Source organism: Tiliqua scincoides, chromosome 3 (assembly GCF_035046505.1).
Source record: "Tiliqua scincoides isolate rTilSci1 chromosome 3, rTilSci1.hap2, whole genome shotgun sequence".
Taxonomy (NCBI): domain Eukaryota; kingdom Metazoa; phylum Chordata; class Lepidosauria; order Squamata; family Scincidae; genus Tiliqua; species Tiliqua scincoides.
Genome location: NC_089823.1, coordinates 38,413,313 through 38,433,837, shown reverse-complemented (window position 1 = coordinate 38,433,837; position 20,525 = coordinate 38,413,313). Strand labels below are relative to the sequence as shown.

Genomic DNA, 20,525 nt, shown 5'->3' with positions numbered 1-20,525 from the left:
TCCTGGGCTGACCCAAGGGACTTGGGCCGGCCTAACGTCCAGTTAGGATTGAGCCCTTAGAGATAATATTTTAATTTCTAATTCACAAATGAATTTTAATAAAAGTATAGAGAGACTGGAAAACACTGGGCTACTTCATAGGAGGACTTGAGTCCACATATAATAATAATAATAATAATAATAATAATAATAATAATAATAATAATAATTATTATTATTATTATTATTATTATTATTATTATTATTATTATTATTTCAGGAATGTTTTCCAGAGATTCTGCTGGTTCTCCATTGTGTTCCAGATGTAAATCAAAGAAGTGTGAATTTATGATTTTGGGATAGCTGTGCAAAATTGGACTCCTGTGGTTTCCAGTCTTCCATCACGATATTTATAGACATGCCCTTTACTGCACAACTAATCTAACCTAAGTGGTGAGGGTATGAAGACATTTCTCATTGGCTCTGGACATTTTTTCACCCAAGCATTCCTTAGCATGCTTTTCACCCAAGCATCCGCTTCTCTCTAACATATATTTAGTCTAGAGAGGTCCTGCACCATTTTGTGGAGAAAAAAAATTGTGTCAGCCAATGGCACATAGATAGACATGACAGTTATTTTCATTATCACACTGGGGTTTGCATGATCATGGAAATTACTTGCTTGTGCGTATACGTATGGATCCAGTTCAGATGGCTTTCTTCCACTTGATCCTGGGCAGGAGTGCATTGAGGAGTGGCTGATTAGAATGAGAAAAAAGCACTTTGCAAAATGCCTGTATGAACTGAACTCTAGACTTCTGCTGCAGTCTGAATGGATGTAAACCTTATATACACAGGCAGCTACAGGCAGGAATTAAGAGTGGGGCATTTAGCGATATATTTACATCTATATTTTAATACATAATATATAAATATGCTGCTAACCAGCCCAGCTTAACAAAACAAGGAGCATATATTTGAATTAATTAAATAAAATCTGGCTTAATACTGCATGAAATAACTCTTAGCCAAAATTTCTACAATCCCTGTACAATCTGCACAAGCATAAAATAAATAAAGAGGTTACTATGGGGCATTTTAAGACATAATTGTCAGGAATTTTTACTGTGATGGCCCATAGACTACTTCCTGAGACTTAAAGATGTACAAGTTCCCCAATGCCTGCAACTAGCTCCCTGATCATTTGCAGGTGCCTCCTTTTTCACTTCTGTCCAGTCCCTCCTCAAAACCCATCTTGTCCATGAAGCCTCTGCACTATCCCTTAAGGCCCTATCCTATCCTCTCTTTCCACTGGCAGACTGTGTGTTCCACCAGTAGAAGTGAGAAGATGCAAATAGAAGTGATGCCCTGGTGGCAAGACAAAAAGGCTACCAGCTCCATGGCTGGTGTGAGCTTATGGAAAAGCCTCAGTTTGCCAGCACTGATGAGTTGGTGGTTGGCATGGACAGCAGGTGGAATGGGACAGGGAGGAGTAGAAACAACTAAATATTGGGGCAGGGAGAATGGGAGGCAGAATGGGGACTGGAGGGGGTGATTATCAAGGCACTCATATGCCAGTATTCTATGCTCTTGCCCTCCCCCTTTCCCTTACTCACCTTGGTTCTACACCAGCAAAATGGCTGGCACAGAACTGAGGAGTCCCATTGGGGAAGCAGAGGCTTTCCCCATGGGATCAAAAGTTTCCTTTCCTTGAGAAGACCTCTGTGACTGCCCCCACCATAAGATACAGTGTGAGATCTGTTAGAGCAGGCTGCATCTCCCGGGGAGGGGGGGGGAGGCTTCCAATATGATTGGGCTGTTGTCTCTGCAGCTAAGTATGTGTATGCATTCTCCATCTACCCTTGCATCTTTTCCAGTGCTTACTGTGTCATCTTCTGTTTTAGATTTGGATTCTATGTTCCTTTTTATTATAATGTGCCATGAACTCTGATGGTGCTATATAATTAAAAAATAATACTACAAGTGGACTGCCTTATGAAGGAAAGGAAAGCAAAAAAAATTGGGAGGAAATCCTTATTTTTTCTAAGATCTCTATTGTTCTCTTTCGATAAACACAATCCCATCAAACACTTCAGAGCTGTTTTTTTTAAAATCACATAAGAAACTGTGAAAAGTGGCTGCAACCTACCAGCGGAGAGCGATTAAACACAATTCCCACTCATTATCGCAAAGCCAGAATAATTCAGTAGATATTACTGGGCAGACCAAGGCTCAGCAAATGCATCATTTGAAACAACAGGTTACTATTTAAGGCTGCACACAGCTATTCTCCTTTTTAAAAGGATCCCTTCATTTTACTGTAAAAAGCTTAATCTGTTTATTCACTTTTCACTGGACAAAGCGCTATTTTAATGCTCGGCTGTGGCGTTTGGCAGCAATACAATTACATCATTAGAGCAGCAGTGCTAAGAAGAACATTAAACCCTTTCAGGTCCTTAGCTCTTCAGTACCCTTCATGCCAGCAGGCAATATTAATTAAATTCTAAGAAACAACTTATCTAGTTTAAATTGTATTCTGAGAAGCACTAGAAAGTGCAATTGCATTGCAGTCCCAGAAGAAAGTTCTCTACTCCAGGGCTGAGCACAGGACCAGGAGCCATGAATTCCTGTGGGGATATTCACAGTAATGATGCTACTTGTTTTCTTGGCAAGTTCTTAACAACTATCCTGTCGGTGCAGTGACACATGTAAAAGGAATACGGCCTTTGCCAGCTTCCCACTGTTGCAATCAGTCTTTGGATTAGGTTGTAAATTGGGGTGGAGCTGTTAGGGTAATTCTAACTCCTGTATGCACTGGTATACATCAATGCTGCCTCCATAGACTGGATGTAAGGCCCATTCATTGCAAATAAACACTGTCAAATCAAGGCATTTCCAGATGGCCGGGGCGGGGGATGGGACGGGGGGCGGCGACTGGAATGGTTGTTTCAGTTCCTGAAATCAAAGCATTCCAGATCCATGAGAACTGGAAGAAGGGGCTCTTATGGTATACTCTGCAATGCGCAGCTATCATCATCATTATTATGAAGAACACTTATACGCTTTTTTTAAAAAGGTTATCAAAGTGGATGAAACAGCAAAACAAATGAGAAGATCATTTCCCGAACCCCATGGGGCTCACAGTCTAAAACAAATACAAGGGAGACAGTAGCCACAGCCAAGGGTTGAGCCTTGAATGACAACTGTTCCCTCCTACCACGCAGGATAAAAGAACTGTCACTTTAAAAGTGCCTCTTTTCCAGATAGCAGGCATCAGTTAGTGGGTAGTGGGTAGCTTCTCCTACTAAACAATGGGAAAGGAGTAGGAGAGCAAGTGGACACCAAAAGAGGGAAGGGTTTCACCCCCATATAGAGGTTGCCATTCCTGTAGCTACATTGCTGAAAACCTGAGCTTAGCAGGACTTCAAGAAGGAGGCTATTCTTGTTAATAAGAGTATTTGCATACTACTTTTCAACCAAAAGTCATTCACAAAACACTTTCTATAGCAAAATAAAAAGTAAATGGTTCCCTATCCCCAAAGGGCTAACCATCTCTCTCTCACACACAACAACAGCCTCTGGAAAAGACACAGAGCTGGGGTCAAGACAGCTGATGATAATGTTCAAAACTGACATAGGCTGACATGTTTATTAGGCATGGATTTCTGTTTGACCAGTTGATGTCTCTCTATTTTAGGTTTATGGTGTGCATTCTAAGCCTGAGGCTATTGCTGATCCTTATTTGCACTGTATTTCCTACCTATAGGAATGATCTTAGAGTTTTCATAGTATTTGAAAGTTCACTATGTATCTGAAATGGAACCTTATAGTAGGTGGAAATGTGGTGGTGTAAGTGATAATTGAATTTTAACCAAGATAATGGTTAGGTTTTTTATAAAATATTTATTACAAGCTTTACAGAATACAGTTTTAAAGGATATAGGGTTTTTTCCCATGCCTTAAACCAAAATACACCATACGCTGCATTCCCATGACCTATAAGAACATAAACCATAAGTCTAAAAACAGTAATTATAAAAAAGCAATTATTCAGACAGCAATATTTTTCCATTTTCCATTGTGTTAGACATTATGTTATTCCTAACAAGGCATATGGTTGAATATCATCCTGCACTTTGTCATTCCCATAAACAACAGAAAGCCTCCACTTTTGAATAAACAAATCATCAACCATTATTAAGTTGTCATAATTTAGACTTATTTAGTCTTTATAATAATTTGCAGGCTAGTCAATAAATGTAGCTGACAACATGTGATTTTGTACCAGCACTGAATAAACAGGCGGTAAGGACTAGATGGAGGAGTTTTAGGGCCCAATCCTATCCAACTTTTCAGTGCTGATGCAGCCCTGCCAATGGAATTTGTGCTGTATCCTATGGTGAAGGGGTAGTCACAAAGGCCTCTTCAAGGTAAGGGAATGTTTGTTCCCATGGGGCATTGCTGCAGCAGTAGTATAGAAAATTGGATAGAATTGGACCCTTATGTGTATAAAAGGAGAGAGTGAGGGGGAGCAGTTACTACAAAGCTGATTGTATTGATCGTGTCCTTTGTGTTTGGGACCCAGTGGATTGTGATCCAATTTGTGGTGGTTTGCAACATTGACAGGTTAGATGAGGCTAAGTGCATCAAGGGTTAAACAAGCTGCTACTTGGGGAAAAGAAGCCCTGCTGCCCAATCACCATTATAGTCACACTTCTTGGCATTTATGAATCAGGCAGTAGCCTCTAGAGTAGGTGTGTCCAAAGTTTTTGGCAGGAGGGCCACATCATCTCTCTGACACTGTGTTGGGGGCCAGGGAAAAAAGAATTAATTTACATTTAAAATTTGAATAAATTTACATACGTTTACATAAATGAATATATTAAAGATGGACTTATACGAATGAATGAATCTTGCAATAGCTCAAGGCCTATAAAAGGCCTTGCACAAAGCAAGGCAGGCCTTTCCTTTGCTGCCTCTACTGCATTACAGACGTGAAACAGCAAGCAGTGGAGGAAGCCCTCATCCCACAGTTCACGCGAGAGGTCAAACAGTTGCCCTCATGCTGACAGCAGTTGCGTTGGGCCAGTGTGGGCTCCAACAAATCTCTGGAGGGCCAGAGGCTCATTGGAGACTGGGGGCTCCCTGAGGGCCTCATTGAGAGGCCTCAAGGGCCGCAAGTGGCCCCAGGGCCAGGGTTTGGGCACTCCTGCTCTTGAGCCTCTAAAAAAGTTTGAGAACCACTGCCTTAATGCATAAGAATATTACACACTGCTGAATCAAGGCCATGGACCATATAGTCCAAGAACCTATTCCCCATAGTAGCCAATGAGATGCCTCCAGGAGGGCCACAAACATGGGTTGCTGCAAGCAAAAGTAGCAGAGGGCAACGCTACAATTCAGAGGTCAATGCCTGGAGGTAGCGTATAACTCTCATGACTAGTACATACACCATTTTAGATCTGTCCTCCATTAATTTTTTTCTTTGGAAGCCACCTGATTGCCCTGACCACATCCTATGGTAGAAAATTTCACAGGTTAGTTACACATCCTTAAGAAGTCCTTCCGTTTGTCTGTCCTAAATCTCCCCAGTTAATTTCACTGGATGTCTTGTGGTTCTAGTACTGTGAAGGAGAAATTTTTTTCTCTTTTCATTTTTTCCACATTTTGCATAGTTTTATAAGCCTCAGTGTAGTCCCTCCTTAATCTTTTTTCCCAAGCTAAAAAACTCCAAGTATTGTCCTCTCTTTTCATAAAGTGAAGGTGCTCCAGACACCTGATAATTATGTGTGCCTTTCTCTCCATGTTTCAAGGCTCCTCCAGAATCTGGATTTTCAGTCTGGATATTCACCTATCTGGTTCTTGTTTGCTTTTCTCCATCTCTTTCAGCTATTCTTGTTTTTTTGTTTTTTTGCAATGTCCTCACAGAAAGGATGTTCTGTTAGTCTGGTGACCCACTGATACACTGTGCCTTTGCTGACTACCTTGTGAGAACACTTTAAAACATCCAATTAGGTCCCAAAACATTATAAATTAACCGTAAATGTTTACTTGAGAGTAAGCCCAGTTAAACTTAGGATCATGCTGCTTCAGATTACACAATACTTCACCACAAAGAGGAATGAGGACATACAATACCAGATTGGGAGATAATTGTGCTACATTATGTATTATATTCCAACATTTACTTTTGATGAAGTGACAGCTGGTATTTACCCTGTCAGGAGACTACTTGAGAATTATCAGGCTCTCTGGGTTGGAAACCGTTATCTGTCACTACACTGGGGGTGCATTTGTAAGACATATTCCCCAGTGTGAAACTGATGGGATAAAATCCTCCTTCGTTTATAAAAGTGACCAGAGGAACTAGGCCGTAATGAATGTCTGCTTTGTTTTTTAGCTCCATTCCAGCACTGAGACATTATTACAGCATTCACAAAACGTAATTTTGATTGTTTTGATTGTTTGATTGTTGGCTATTGTTGACTGTTTCCTTATGTCTCCTGCTGTGACTATGAACCTCAAGATTTTGACAATAATAAGAACTGGAGCAAATTTAGAAGAAAAATAATCACAGTGAACAGTTGTCTTATCGATGCTTCAGACAAAGAGCTGTGATAACATCATCACCACATGAATTATACGGTTGCAAAAAATCCATGTTCAGGATATGGACATAACAACTAAGTAACACTGGGTAGACAACCCAGAAAGGTGATTGTGCTATATCCATTCCATTATCTTTTAGAAACTCGCTTATTTGCACAGTGGCTGCTCCTGTGATCATTCTCAGGCTGGTAAAAAGCATCAAAAGCAGGGATGGCCAACCTTTCAACTTTAGGGCTCCTGGACCTTTAATGATAATGTAGAACAGGGGTGTCCAAAGTTTTTGGCAGGAAGACCACATCATCTCTCTGACACTGTGTCGGGGGCCGGGGGAGGAATAATTAATTACATTTAAAATTTGAATAAATTTACATAAGTTTACATAAATGAATACATTAAAGATGAACTTATATGAATGAATAAAGTTCTTGCATCACAGATGTGAAACAGCAAGCAGTGGAGGAAGCCCTCATCCCAAAGCTCACGCGAGAGGTCAAACAGTCGCCCTCACGCTGACAGCAGTTGTGTCAGGCCAGTGCAGGCTCCAACAAATCTCAGGAGGGCCAGAAGCTCATTGGAGACTGGGGGCTCCCTGAGGGCCTCATTGAGAGGCCTCGAGGGCCGCAAGTGGCCCCAGGGCCGGGGTTTGGGCACCCCTGGTGTAGAAGAGGGAATTTCAGCAGGGGAGAGAAGAGGAAAATTCAGCTTGTCATCTCACATGACAGCCCTAAACTTGAAAGTTTGGCTACCCCTGCTTTAGATGTTCTCTTACCAGCACAGTAGCAACCATGTCAGTAAGTTCATGTTTAAAAGCCATTTCTGCCCAATGCTGCATATATGCAACAGGGACCAAATATGTACACCTGTGGGCTGGGCAAAAATGAGTTAAATGAGACTCTAACCCAGCAATTTTCAACCCTTGTCATCTCATGGTTCACTGACAATAAACCAGCTAGGCACTAAAATTGTCAAGGCATACCCTCAGTTTCTTGACAATTGACAAGGCACACCCATTGACAGCAGGGGCTCGCATCCCCGAGTGGCCCTACTAACAAATGACCCTCCCCAAAGTCTCGCGGCACGCCTGCAGACTATCCACAGTATACCAGTGTGCCATGGTGCTGTGGTTGAAAATAGATATTCTAACCCCACTTTTTGTGTGTGCGCAAACTCACTTAGCTTTAATTTCTCCCTGGGCCAACTTACAAGGTAGAGCATCAGCTGGGCACCAACAGTGGCACTAAAAGAAGGGACTTAGGGCCCAATCCCATCCAATTTTCCTGCACCAGTGCAGCTATAATGCAGCCCCAAGGTAAGGGAACAAATACCTTGGTAGGTAGGTAAGGACCTACCCATATCTTGAGTAGGCCTCTGTGACTGCCTCCCAACCACAGGGTGCAGCACATGCCCATTAGCACAGCTGCACCAGCACAGGTAAATTGGATAGAATTGGGCCCTTAGGCTGCAATGTATCCTGGTGAAGGACATGAATAAGCATTGTCACCACTGGAAGCTGTTCTACTATTTGTGTTCTACAGACATACTTGATGTTCCCAGGATACATTATGAGGCGAATGTCTTCACCAAAACCCATCTGAGGCAGAGGAAAATGGGAAAGCTGCAGCAGACGCTCTCAGGGCCCAGGTGTCACACCCTTTCCCAACAGGAACTGGGACTACCTTGGCAGGAAACCAACACTATCCATTTACGCCAGGGAGAGGACCCTATCAGGGTCTTGTCCACAGAAGAAATTGTGGAAATAGCATTATTATCTTCTTGTTCATAATTCCCATGCAAGGATGGGCTGATTTACTCACTGGAAGCCTGTTTTCTGACTAAGAGTTTCATTGCAGGTTTTCCCACTGTTAGTTCCCAGTGACCACATCTCATCTGGCCCTCTTTATCAATTGGCAGTCTGCTGTCATCTTCTCATGCCTTCCTAATGCTCTGTTACAGTAGTTCTCACACATTTAGCACCGGGACCCACTTCTTAGAATGAGAATCTGTCAAGATGCACCGGAAGTGACGTCATTAAGCAGGAAAATTCTTAATTCTAGGCTGCAATCCTACCCACACTTATCAGGAGTAAGTCCCATTTACTAACATTGTTAAAAGAATATACTTAGTAGCTTGTTAAAAGTACAGGTCTGTAACATTTCCCCAAATGCAGTACCTACCATGCAGTCACCAACCACATCAAGTCTAATATATTAAAAATACCATATTGAAATGAATGTGGACCCACCTGAATTGGCTCGCAACCCACCTAGTGGATCCCGACCCACTGCTCTATTAACTTGACAGTTGCCAGAGCTGGGGCATCTTTATTTCCAATTCCTCCTCCTGTCTCACTTCTCCTTATGCTTTCCTCCTCCAGTTATCTTTGTCCTGACCAATTCTGTGAAACTCCCCAAGCGATTTTATTTCTTGGGAGTGCCACGCTGGGAATGATCCATGTGGACTCAGCAATGGTGAATGAGCTAGGCTGGTAGGAAAGAGTTGAGCACCAGCCACACACCCTAAGAAATCATAAAGCTGCGGTAATGGGATATGCAAGCTGTGATCTTGTATTTTATGTAGATGAACATAATTCCTGGGGAGATCCGGAGAGTTTATGCACTGACTGTGTTTATATATTCTAAATAGATACTAATTTATGCCACAGTATAGAACTGAATGTTCGGAATTAACGAGGATTGCATCAGCTCTACTCTCTTTAAAAAGGCAAAAAGGGAATAGCTTTCCTTTGGAGAACTTTCATATAAATTACATATAAGATCGGAAAATTAGGGTAGTGCTATTCTGGGGGAACCTTTATGGTACTTTCATCAGAGCAGAAATGGAGGCAAATGTTCTTTGAGCAGGTGAGTGCCTGGTATGGAAATCATCTCTGCAGCCAACTAAAGGCAACCCCTCCCCCCCAAAAACACACACACACACACACACACACACACACACAGTGACTGTTTATAATCTAGTTAAACAATAAATGAACAAATAAATAAATAAAGCACAGAGCATGTCCACATTTTCAGCAAGAGCAACACAAAAACACATTAAAGTTTAAATTCTCCTACAGCGCTCCTTAGCAAAGAGGAAGCCATGAGAATAAATGTCAGCCTTTGTGTAGTCTGGTGAGTTACTGTTTTGATTTTTGTACCTAGAGGTGGCTTAAAAAAATATTTTCCATTTAAATCAGTGTAGACTTTTTTTAATCAGCTCCCCCTTTTCTTTTTTGCCTGTTCTGTCCCCCCCTATCATAGCAAAGCAATTAAAATGAAATGAAAAGCTTTCCAATATTTATAATTGTTCATCCCAAACAGAAGGCTATGAAGCCATTGGGAGGGTATTATGACTCATTATGCCTCAGAATTCAGATGGGGACCCCAGAGATCCTCTGACTGTCACAGAGAGAAAGAACCCTGCCTGCTTAGCAACAGGGGGCCCCAGTTGTGCACACCAGCCCGGTGGTTCATTTCACGCAGGCTCCCCACTGAAAACAGAGACTAATTCAAGGTGTCTTGTCGTTTTATGCCAAGGCCCCAAAGGTATGAATGAATGCTAATTATTAGCACTCATTTCTCTTGGCTCGACTTTGTGCCAAGCAGAAGTAATGAGGGACAATTTCCCATTTCTTACAGCTATAGGTAAAGAATGTGTGCGTGCGTCTGTGTGTAGCAGGGGGGTATACGCGTCACACATTTGTAGTGCCTGTGCAATCTACCTGAGGAGGGTTGCTCTCTTCCAGGGTAAACTCAAGGGATTCCCATCAAAGATAAACCTTAGAGGCAATCCTCCACAAAAATATATATAAGAAGGCTAGAGATTATTGAGCAACAATATATTTGCATACAAAGCAATGCAAAAGGATTAAATATTAATACCGCCTGGAAGCCCTCCATCAAATCACGGGATGCTTAGTTCAAATACATATGTGGAAATAGACTCCCCCACATTAAGCACTGTTTAGAGAGCCTCGTTGCTTGCCAGTGCATAATGTAAAAAGAAACCATCCTCCCAAGAACCAGTGATTTTCAACCTTTTTCATCTCATGGCACACTGGCAAGGCACTAAAATGGTCAAGGCACACCATCAGCTTTTTGACAATTAATAAGGCACACTGTGCTGTCAATGGGGGCTAACATCCCCTCTATTGATAAATGACCCAAATTCCCGCGGCAGACCTGGGGACGACACAGTGGTTGATGATAATAATAATAATAATAATAATAATAATAATAATAATAATAATAATAATAATAATAATAATAATAATAATAATAATAAACTTTATTTTTATCCCGCCTTTCTCCCCAAAGGGACCGCAAATGGCTGTTCTAGACTCTGGACCTCACAGGCCACATTCCCTGGCCCAAAGTCCTGATCCAGCTAAAGCACCCTTCCTCCACTTATTCTTTCCTAATGGTATGCAACTGTTCTTGTCCCTAGACCCAGAGACCACAACCCTATGTTCATCTACCTGGGAATAAACCCCATTTAACACAGTGCATTGTGCTATAAGTGTGGACCCAGTCTTGATTTTTCTTAGGCTTCTTTAGCTCTGTTTCTCTACCCCTTTGTTTCCTAGGGTGTGGTTTATCAGCCCATTGATTTTTTTCAGCAATGTAGCACTCCTCTTTCACTTCCAATAGTATACAGTCCAGCTGGTTCTAAGCAGGGCCTAGGAGAGGGAGGTAAAGGAGGTAATTTTTACCTGGGCCCAGGGTCCAAAAGGAGGCCCAGGAGCCAAAGGAGGGGGCCCAGAAATTTCCTGTGATCAGACGTTTTCCTATCTACTCAGACTTGTTGCCTGCATGGGATACTGACCACAAGCATGGAGTTGCAGCTTCTTTTGTCAAGCCATATACACTGAGCAGAGGAATGCATACATGACACTCCTTAACACAGTGTCAAATTTAGGAGAAAACTGGCCTGATACAGTAGCTCTTTGGCTTGTGGATCTGCTTGCCATGTATAGGAGCACTAGGGACATGCCATGAATAGGGACACAGCTGCAAGACGCACAGCTGCCACAGAAGCAAGTTTTGGTCTGCACAGGACACTTTCCATTCTCAACCTAAATGTGATGATGCTAATTCACCACAATGATTTTCTATATTTAAAAGATTTTAGAGAGACTTAGGAGTGTGTTTGAATTTCTGCATGACTGTATCTAGCTGCTGATGCCACACTGGTGGGTAGACCTGGCTCCAAAGACTGTCACCACCCTTCTCCACTCTGTTTCACCCCTCCCCCTTTGCAAAGTGGCTCAAAAGAAACTTTGTACCCCCTGATAAAATTCCTCTCAGAGGCCCTGGTTATAAGTGCAGCAAAGTTTCTTCAGAACAACTTTTTTAATTAGCCCCTTACCTCAATTTCCTGCCTCTTCTGCCTTTATATTAAGCCTCATTCTTCAGCAGTCCTCCCTTAATGTTCCTCTTTCTTGCAGCTGGGCTTCCAGTCCTGGGATCTGTTTCTTGTGCTCCTGTTTCAGGTTTTCATTCCAGTCAAAATGACAACTATCTCTTCCCTCATAGAAGCTGGACTCTAATGCGCAATCATGACTGCGCCTTGGGCCAGTGCAAGTCCCTTGTGCTGGCCCAGGAGGGTCACAAATGTGCTGAAAAGCACATTTGCACCATCTTGAAAATTGGCTGGGCTGGCACAGAGATGCACGCTGGTCTGTGGAGGTTGGATCCAGTCTCTGTGCCGACTGGGGCATTGCTCGGGGTTGCGTTGGCTGAGCTCGGTCAATGCAAGGGTCTGGGGAGGGTGGGGAGGGGCAAAAGGGAGGCATTCTGGGGCGGGGCGTGGGTGGGGGGAGGGTGGTCCCAGGGTGGGCAGGCAGGGAGCGGGAGGCGGGGCTCGGACTCGGTTGTTATGTCAGATACCAACCCTGTTCCCCAAGCAGTGTGGAGCAGCTGCAAGCTGCTTCGTTTTCCTTGGACTTATGCCTTCGCCTGAGGCGGTGCAAGTCTAAGGAGACACATTGGGGCTGTGGTGACTTACCCAGGGGTAAGGGGAAGAGTTTCCCTTTGCCTCCAGCTGAGCCACTTCAGGTCCCAATCTTGCACTGGATACAGCACAGACCTCCTGGCCTCCAGCACAATATATGATTGTGCTGTAAATCACATAGGTTCCTAAACAGCCAGCATTCTCGGATATATGACAGCTTAGCTAACACCAAACACCATGCACTCTAGATAAATTCTTTATTAGTGGTAATAATCTCGTCTTTTAAAGTCCAAAACCCTTGGAAACCATAAAGCCTCTTTATGGTGAAAAGTTCCTTCAGAATCAGGAAGGTGTTGACTCTTGGGAATCCATTCCGAATGCTAGAAAGTAAAATCCTGTCACAAAACACAATAACATACGTATATATAAAACAACACAGTTTTTTTGTTGCGTTAAATATATTCAGGGCCTATCGCCTGTCACAAATTCTCTTTTATCTGGCAGCAGTTTGTCTTACTCTGTTTCCTTTGTATCCCCTCTGTATAAATAAGATATAGAAAATTCATTTTTGAAAATCACAACCTGGTTGTCAGAGAGGAGCCAGACCCAGGAGGCAAGTGTTTCCCAGGCAGAATTCTAACCTAAAGAGGAGGGCTTTGTGGGGCTTCCTCCTTCGGAAGGCCCAGTGTCCAGCTGGGTGGATGGATCCAGCCCAGAACCTAAAAGGTGTTCTCCAACGCAGCCTGGTGACTCATCACCCAGGGCAACCCTGCAGAGAGCTGGGACTCCTATTTCTAATCATGATACCCCTGACATATATGCAACCTCCTCATAAAACCATCTAAGGCAGTTCACCAAATTGACAATAGCTTGTCAAATATTAGAGTAACTTTCCAAAACAGCAAACCTTCCAGTCTGTAGAAGACCTTATCTCTTTCAGATCTGCTTCCAGATCAGTACTCAAAAATTTAGGCTCCTAAAGTGTAAGGGCAGTTTATGGAATGCCGGCATTAGTCACCTTGAATTCCTTGTATGTCTTCCAACTCAAATTGGCTCTAACAAACTGATGCCTGTGTGCATGTATTCAATTAAAAAACAGTAGGAAAGCATTTCCTTTTGTCTCCAGTGCAGAACTTTCTGATCTCTTTTGTTACCTGCCTTTCCATGTTAATTATCTCCCTTGGTGCCTTGTCTGGTTAGGGTAAATAAATTGTACACTGTAAATAAAAATAATGCTATTACTATTTTACTTCTCATTAGCTGTTAAACACATATGCCTTTGGCTGTGTGGACAGGCCCAACTCATACATATGTAACTTAAAATAATAGACCTGCCAAAAGCTTTTGATTAAATGCTTTGGAAAAAGGAGAAGCAATAGGATTAGCAGCAGAATCCTATATATGTTTCCTCAGAAGTAAGTTGCATTTCACTTGCTGGCACTTACTCTCTAGTAAGTGCATTTAGGACTGTAATCCAAAGGGCCAAATACACACAAGTGATTTTTTTTTCCTACTGATTGAGTCCATGTTGTCCATTTTGGTAGTTTTTTTTTTTAGCAACTTCCACTCCTTCCCTTTTTGGGAGATTTTTCTGGCTTGGGGAGCCTCCCCTTATCTCCAGAGGAGTTACTTTCCCTGGCCACCAAGGGGCAGCATTTTGATTGCATTTTTCCTTTTTCCCTAGGTACTGAAGCAGCATAGCCTTGCTCTGGAGAAGAACATTGTGCCCCAGTCTATTCAGCAAAGGATAGGTCATTTCTCTTCTTCTAATCCTCATAACAAATTCCCATCCCTTCTTCAGATGTTCTTGGGCAACATCAATTTCTCAGTGCCTGTTTTAAACCTCCTGCAAATTCTCTCCTTCTTCCCCTCTTTCCCAATGGGTGGACTAAATTCAGCCCAGCAGGCAGCCCAAATCTCTCTCTCTCTCTCTCTCACTGATAACAAAAAGTGCCTGTCCAAATGGAGCTATTTACAGATACCCTTTCACTTGCAATCACTAAATCTATACGCAACTGATTGTATAAGTTTTACTCTTTTCATTTTTCTATATTTTCAATAAAAGTCTATATTCTTTTGAAAAGTGCTTGTCTTGTGGCTATTGTTAGCATAAAGCCCCCAAACAGCCATTCACTGCATTCTGGTCTGACTTGCCATAATTTCCCCAATTTAGTTTAATTCTGGACTGGACAGACCTGGACCTGAGAGTATGCATGTTTGCATGTCTTCATGCATATGAGAGCTGTGTTGGCAACGACTTATAGTCCAGTCCTAAACTGCCCAGGGTGCCCAGGCTCGGCGGCACAGAGAACGGCTACTGCTGAATCCTGTGCACCCTGGGCTACCGCGGGAGGCGCCTCTGGAGAAGGGGATGTGCAATGGGGGTACTCACTTTAGTGCAGACCAAAAGGTCAACGGTGAAGTAAAGGCGCTCGTGTAGGGCGCGAACCCGTCCACGAGCAGAGCTCCGTGGACCCGCCTCCCTCCTTCCCCAGCACGCCTCCAGCCCGCCCCCTCCCTACATCACACCTCCCCCCTGCCGGCCTCCCCCCTCCCCGGAATGTCTCCTCCTCACCCCCACTTACCTTGCCATCGCTCGGCGGTCCATGAGACCACCGAGCTGCGGAAGCTGGGCGACCGCCCCACGCTAGCCCAGCACCATTCAGCGCTGGGCTAGCACGGGCAGGAGCCCAGTGGAGAGGCTCGCAAATGTGCCTTTGCGACAGTGCTCAGTGGCACAAAGCCATGCCGCCAAGCACAGGATTGGGCTCTTAGTGGAGCTGTTGGAATACAGGCACAAAACTGCCAAAGAACTCTGGAAGACAGTGTAGTGTCCAGATGCCACAGACTTTTGGCTTGCCCTTTGTGATACCTGTAGAAGGTGCGTCCTTTATATAACTTCATCCTCTCCCCTCTCCCTTCCTGACCTTTGAAGGAATGGTATTCAGGCTCCTGAACTCTGTTCCTGAATGGCAGGCAGCCATTGCTGAGCATCTCCTTACTTCTGCACAAAAAGAACAGCATTTGGGATTCTTACAGCTCAATCTTATCCATTTCTGATGCAGCAGGGCCAAAATGGTGACTGCTGCATCCTATGGTCTCCTTGGTCTCCTCTGGGTATGGCAATGGGGGTAAACCTCCATGGTGCAGGGGTGTCTACTTGGACCTGTGCTAGCTAAGTAGCTGGCGCGGTTCATGTTGACCCACACTGCGGTAGCGGGTCTGGGAAGGAGGTTAGGATGTTGGCAGCACAAGCCTGATCTACCCTCCCTGCCCCCCCCCCGGGGCTATATTTGGCATGCTGTCCATGGTAGTAAGAAGTCTTGTTTGAACTCTGGAAAGGAAAGATAAAACTGTAATAAATAAATAAAGATGTGGTCTAGATGAGCCTTATAGCAATTGTTTACTCGTAGAATGGGTGTAAAATACAAAGTGAAAAAAGTTACTGTTTTTCCTCAATTAATTTTTATTTTCATTGGGGGGGGGGTGGTGGTGAGGTGGTCGTCTATGAAAGGAGCAGCACAAGAGAGACTCCCTGGTAGTTGTGAGGTCCTCATTAATGCACAGTAAACATGCCCATTGCAGGATCAGTGGCTTTTAATGATGTGGGCTTTAGTATTGTGTGGGTGTTTCCTGCTTGAAAAGCAAGACCATAATGAGTATAGAAGTCTAATAAGTCATTTCATTGGCATGCCATTAAAAGATCCTCAATTCTGTTATCGTAAAAAAATGAAATATATGCTAGCTGCACTGTGACACTGTTAAATTCACTAAAATCAGAGCATTTTAAAATAAATTGGGTGATATCACCAGAAAGAAATAGCCTTTAGAAAGAAACTTACAGCTGTATACTTGATGGTTCTAGTGTCAAATTTACAGCTTCCAAATGGGGGTAAAACAGGGAATGGAAAAGGTATTGTATCCAAAGACATACAGAAAGGATTGATGAAATACAATTGCTTAAAATCGCTAATTGTGACTCTGCAGTAAGCTGCATGCACTTATATTTTCTTCAAAGACCTAACATGAGTTCTGTCAAGCTTTCATATTACTGAGTTCTAAAGCAACAGCCATGTAAGAACCAATTTTCACATTACATTTTTTAGGTGTGTGTCAGTTGCGGACCCCTGTGCTGCCCTGGGACACAGGACCGCAACATGCTGCCCCCTCAGGATACTTACCCAGCCTGTGGAACCTTACGCGACTTTGCTCGGCGCTTCAAAAGCCTTCTAAGGCCCCTGGAGCACGTTTAACAGTACTTCTGGTTTTCCGACGAAAACCAGAAGTGCTATTAAGGGCGCTCCAGGGACCTCTGAAGGCTTTCAGAGTGCCTGAAAACACAGCACGAGGTTTTGCCTGGCCCCAGAATGGTGCCAGATGGTGGGTGGAGGTGGCAGAGGCAGTGCCGCAGGTGGGCAAGGCAGTTCTGCCCCAACAGGGCCCACAGGTGTGGTGTCTGGGGCTTATGTCCCCTTGCCCCCCCCCGGACCCTCACTGGTGTATATATGAAATGTAAAATGTGAATGTGGCAAAAAATGCATCATAGAGATACACTTATCTTACACTTATCAGGGAGCAGTGCAATCTAGAAAGAAGGACCTTGAGGGGAGACATGATTGAAACATTATAAAATTGTACATGGGATGGATAGAGTGGATTGAGGGAAATTCTGTTCCCTTCTATTTAGACCCTTCCATATTGAGCTGCACCTGCCAAAATTCCCTCTTCTGTACAAAGGTTAAAGGTATAGGTATTCTGTCCTCCACTGTATCTGGTCACCCTGCATAACATGGCACTGTCATATGGACACACAGACACAAGCACAGCACCTTCAAATGCCAAGGACATTGTGAAGGCCTCTTTGCAAGCCACCAGGGAATTTGTGAAATAACAGGCTGTGTTTATGAAGGCAAGCGTTGTGGATTCATAGACGCCTGTCAGTCAAAAGCATTCATGTGTTGCATACTTTCCAGCTTGGGGGGAAAAAAGCTGTCACATACAGGAGGGATGCCAAACATTGCATTCATTAATGATAAAGCCAATTGGTGTTTTATTTTGTGTTGACATCAAAAGAACACAATAACGATTGTGTTTCAGAGCCAAGAAAAATGATAATAATAGTGATGAAATTACGAAAGGCCATAGCTCAAAGGAAATGCATTTGCCTTGTATGTTGAAAATCCCCAGGTCTGTTCCTGGCATCTCCAGGCACAGCAGCAGAGCTGTTGCTTCTGTGATGTCAACAGTGTAATGGGTGGCAGGGAAGCAGCAGGCTAGGGGTGCCCTTTCACCCTGAGTCTGCAGGAATCTCCCTCCAACCTGGTGTGCTGGATCTGCATCAAGCTACTTCTTGCTTACTAAAAGTGAATGTGGAGCAGGTCCTGTGCTCTATTTAAGTTTAAAAGGACTGCACAAAGAAGGGACAAGGTGAGTGGGTAGGGAAGCAGATTACCACAGGCCTTTCCTCCGATGCAGTTCGTGGCAACCCCCCACCCTTTCACCTCTCCCCTAGCTTGTGGTATCTTTAAATAAAATTTAAATATGCAATGTTGGGCAGAAATGGTTTCTGCGTACACCTCTGGGCAGGGCAGAAATAAGTTAATAATAATAAATAAAATTAGTTATTGCTGCAGATCATTATTTAGCATTAAGCACCCAAGACACACACATATACAATTCAATTTTTTAAAAAACAAACCTGGAACGTAATTTTAAAAAACAATTTTGTTCTCTGCTAATCTAACATACGTAACAGATTTAGTATTTGGGACCCCAAAATAATAAGCAGGTAGACCCAGTCTACTCAAAACCACACTGAATTTCACCCCTGGAGTAAATTTTTTTGTAAGCAGAGTCATTAGAACAGGTTTGTCAAACTCATTTCATACAGCGGGCCGAATAGCAAGCTGAGGGCTGGAAGTGATATCACTAAGCAAGAAGTAATGTGGTGATGGCATCTGGCCTGGATGCCTTTAAAAGGGGATTGGACAAGTTTCTGGAGGAAAAATCCATTACGGGTTACAAGCCATGATGTGTATGTGCAGCCTCCTGATTCTAGAAAAGGGCTATGTCAGAATGCCAGTGCAAGGGAGGGCACCAGGATGCAGGTCTCTTGTTGTCTTTTGTGCTCCCTTAGGCATTTGGTGGGCCACTGTGAAATACAGGAAGCTGGACTAGATGGGCCTATGGCCTGATCCAGTGGGGCTGTTCTTATGTTCTCATGACATCATTAAGCAGCTGATGACAAGACATACGCAGTTTTCTCACTTAGGAACTCATTAGCTGCAAATGACAGAAGAGGAAAATATGCAAATCTTGATCATATTTCCAAGATTTGGGAGAGCCCAATTTATCACGCAGGCTGCCCTTTCAGCAGTGACCCCTCAGCACAGCTCAGCAACTGATGGTGGTTCTGGGAGAGGCAAAGGCTGGTTAAAGAGCTTCCATAGACCACATCCAGCTCAAGGCCTTATTTTTGACATCCCTGCATTAGAACACAGGCAAAGGTGAGGCATCTAGGGCCTGCCAGAACAAATAAGTCACATATTTGTCCTGTAGCGACTGTTACCCTGCACATGCCTGATCTTGTCTGATCTCAGAAGCTAAGCAGGGTCAGGCCTGGTTAGTACTTGGATGGGAGACTGCTTGGGAATACCAGGTGCTGTAGGCTTATACCATAGTCTTTCAAGACTGAAGGTTGCCAACCAACCATTTATCCTGGAGACCTTGTCCCTTTCATTAGTGTTGTTCAGTTCTTCTACCCCTGGCTTTCCTTGATAGTGTCCCCAACATTCAGAAGAATTAGAGAATCTCTGATTTGGGGGCCTGAGGATCACCCAAATTCTTTCTGTTGTAGGATTAATGAAAAGTGAGCCATGTGTGTCCTTGATCCATTTTTTTTTCCTCTGTGCTAATTCATTGGGACACTTATAAATATCTGCAAGAAGTATTTATGGGATGTAGAAAGCTCTGCCCCTGGCTTTCATGCTCACTCATCCTTAACCCTGTTAGAATTAAGAGATATACATAATAAATGATTCATTATGAGCGATTATCTCTGGAGATTTTTTTCCTAATCTTATCAAACCATAGACTATGTCAATCATATGCAAAGTCTCACATGGCATTACATCTAATAATCAGCCACTTTTAAGTTGTGTATCTCATTTCGATTGCATAGTTTTTGGGGAAAAGAAGGACTGTGAAAGTGTCTCTGATTCTCAGTGCTTCCAGGAAAAAAAATAGAACAATGCTTTATTTTAATCCATCTGCAGCCACATTAACTGTCAACAGAACAACCCCTGGAGTCTTAGGATTTCTCATAAACTTTCATCAAGAGCAAATCAATCATTTCTGGGGGAAAATAAGCATCTCGATCCCACTGGTTGAGCGTAAACTTCAAAGCGATGACATGTATTAAATGAGATGTTGGACCATGTGATACTGTGAGCATGTGTTAATACTCATTTCTCATTGAAACAATGCTGGGTAACAAAGGACCCAGAGCAAATATTATCGAAAAAGTTTAACAAAATATTAATAATACACCCTGTGGTAAACATTACAAAGCACGGGACAAAATATCAAATTGACAAAAATGACACTCTCAAGAAATATTAAAAGGCAAATATTCGGTATCAAGCAAGCAACTTCCATTAAGGTTAATTGGAAATGTGAGGCAAATTGCATTCACTAAAAGAATACTTTCAGTATAATTAATCTGCGAGGCTACAGGCTGCTGGAGAGAACTGAGGAATGATAATGGATGACAAACTAAGCATGAGTCAATAATGCGAGGCTGTAGCAAAAATGGAAAATGCTATTCGGATCAATTGATGAACATCTTTGATAAGCAACAGCACTGATTGACCGAAGGGAGCGACATTTTAAAATTAGTTTTTAGGAGAGCCTTTCTACGCCATTGACAATATGCTGGCGCAGAAGGGTCTTCATTTGGAGGACAACAGCAAACGACCAGAGGGCCG

At 43.2% G+C, this 20,525-nt stretch overlaps 1 pseudogene; it reads left to right on the top strand.

Moving 5' to 3' along the window:
* The first annotated feature begins 19,090 nt into the window (after window positions 1-19,090).
* On the top strand, window positions 19,091-19,210 carry LOC136646933 (5S ribosomal RNA; annotated as a pseudogene).
* Window positions 19,211-20,525: the final 1,315 nt, after the last annotated feature.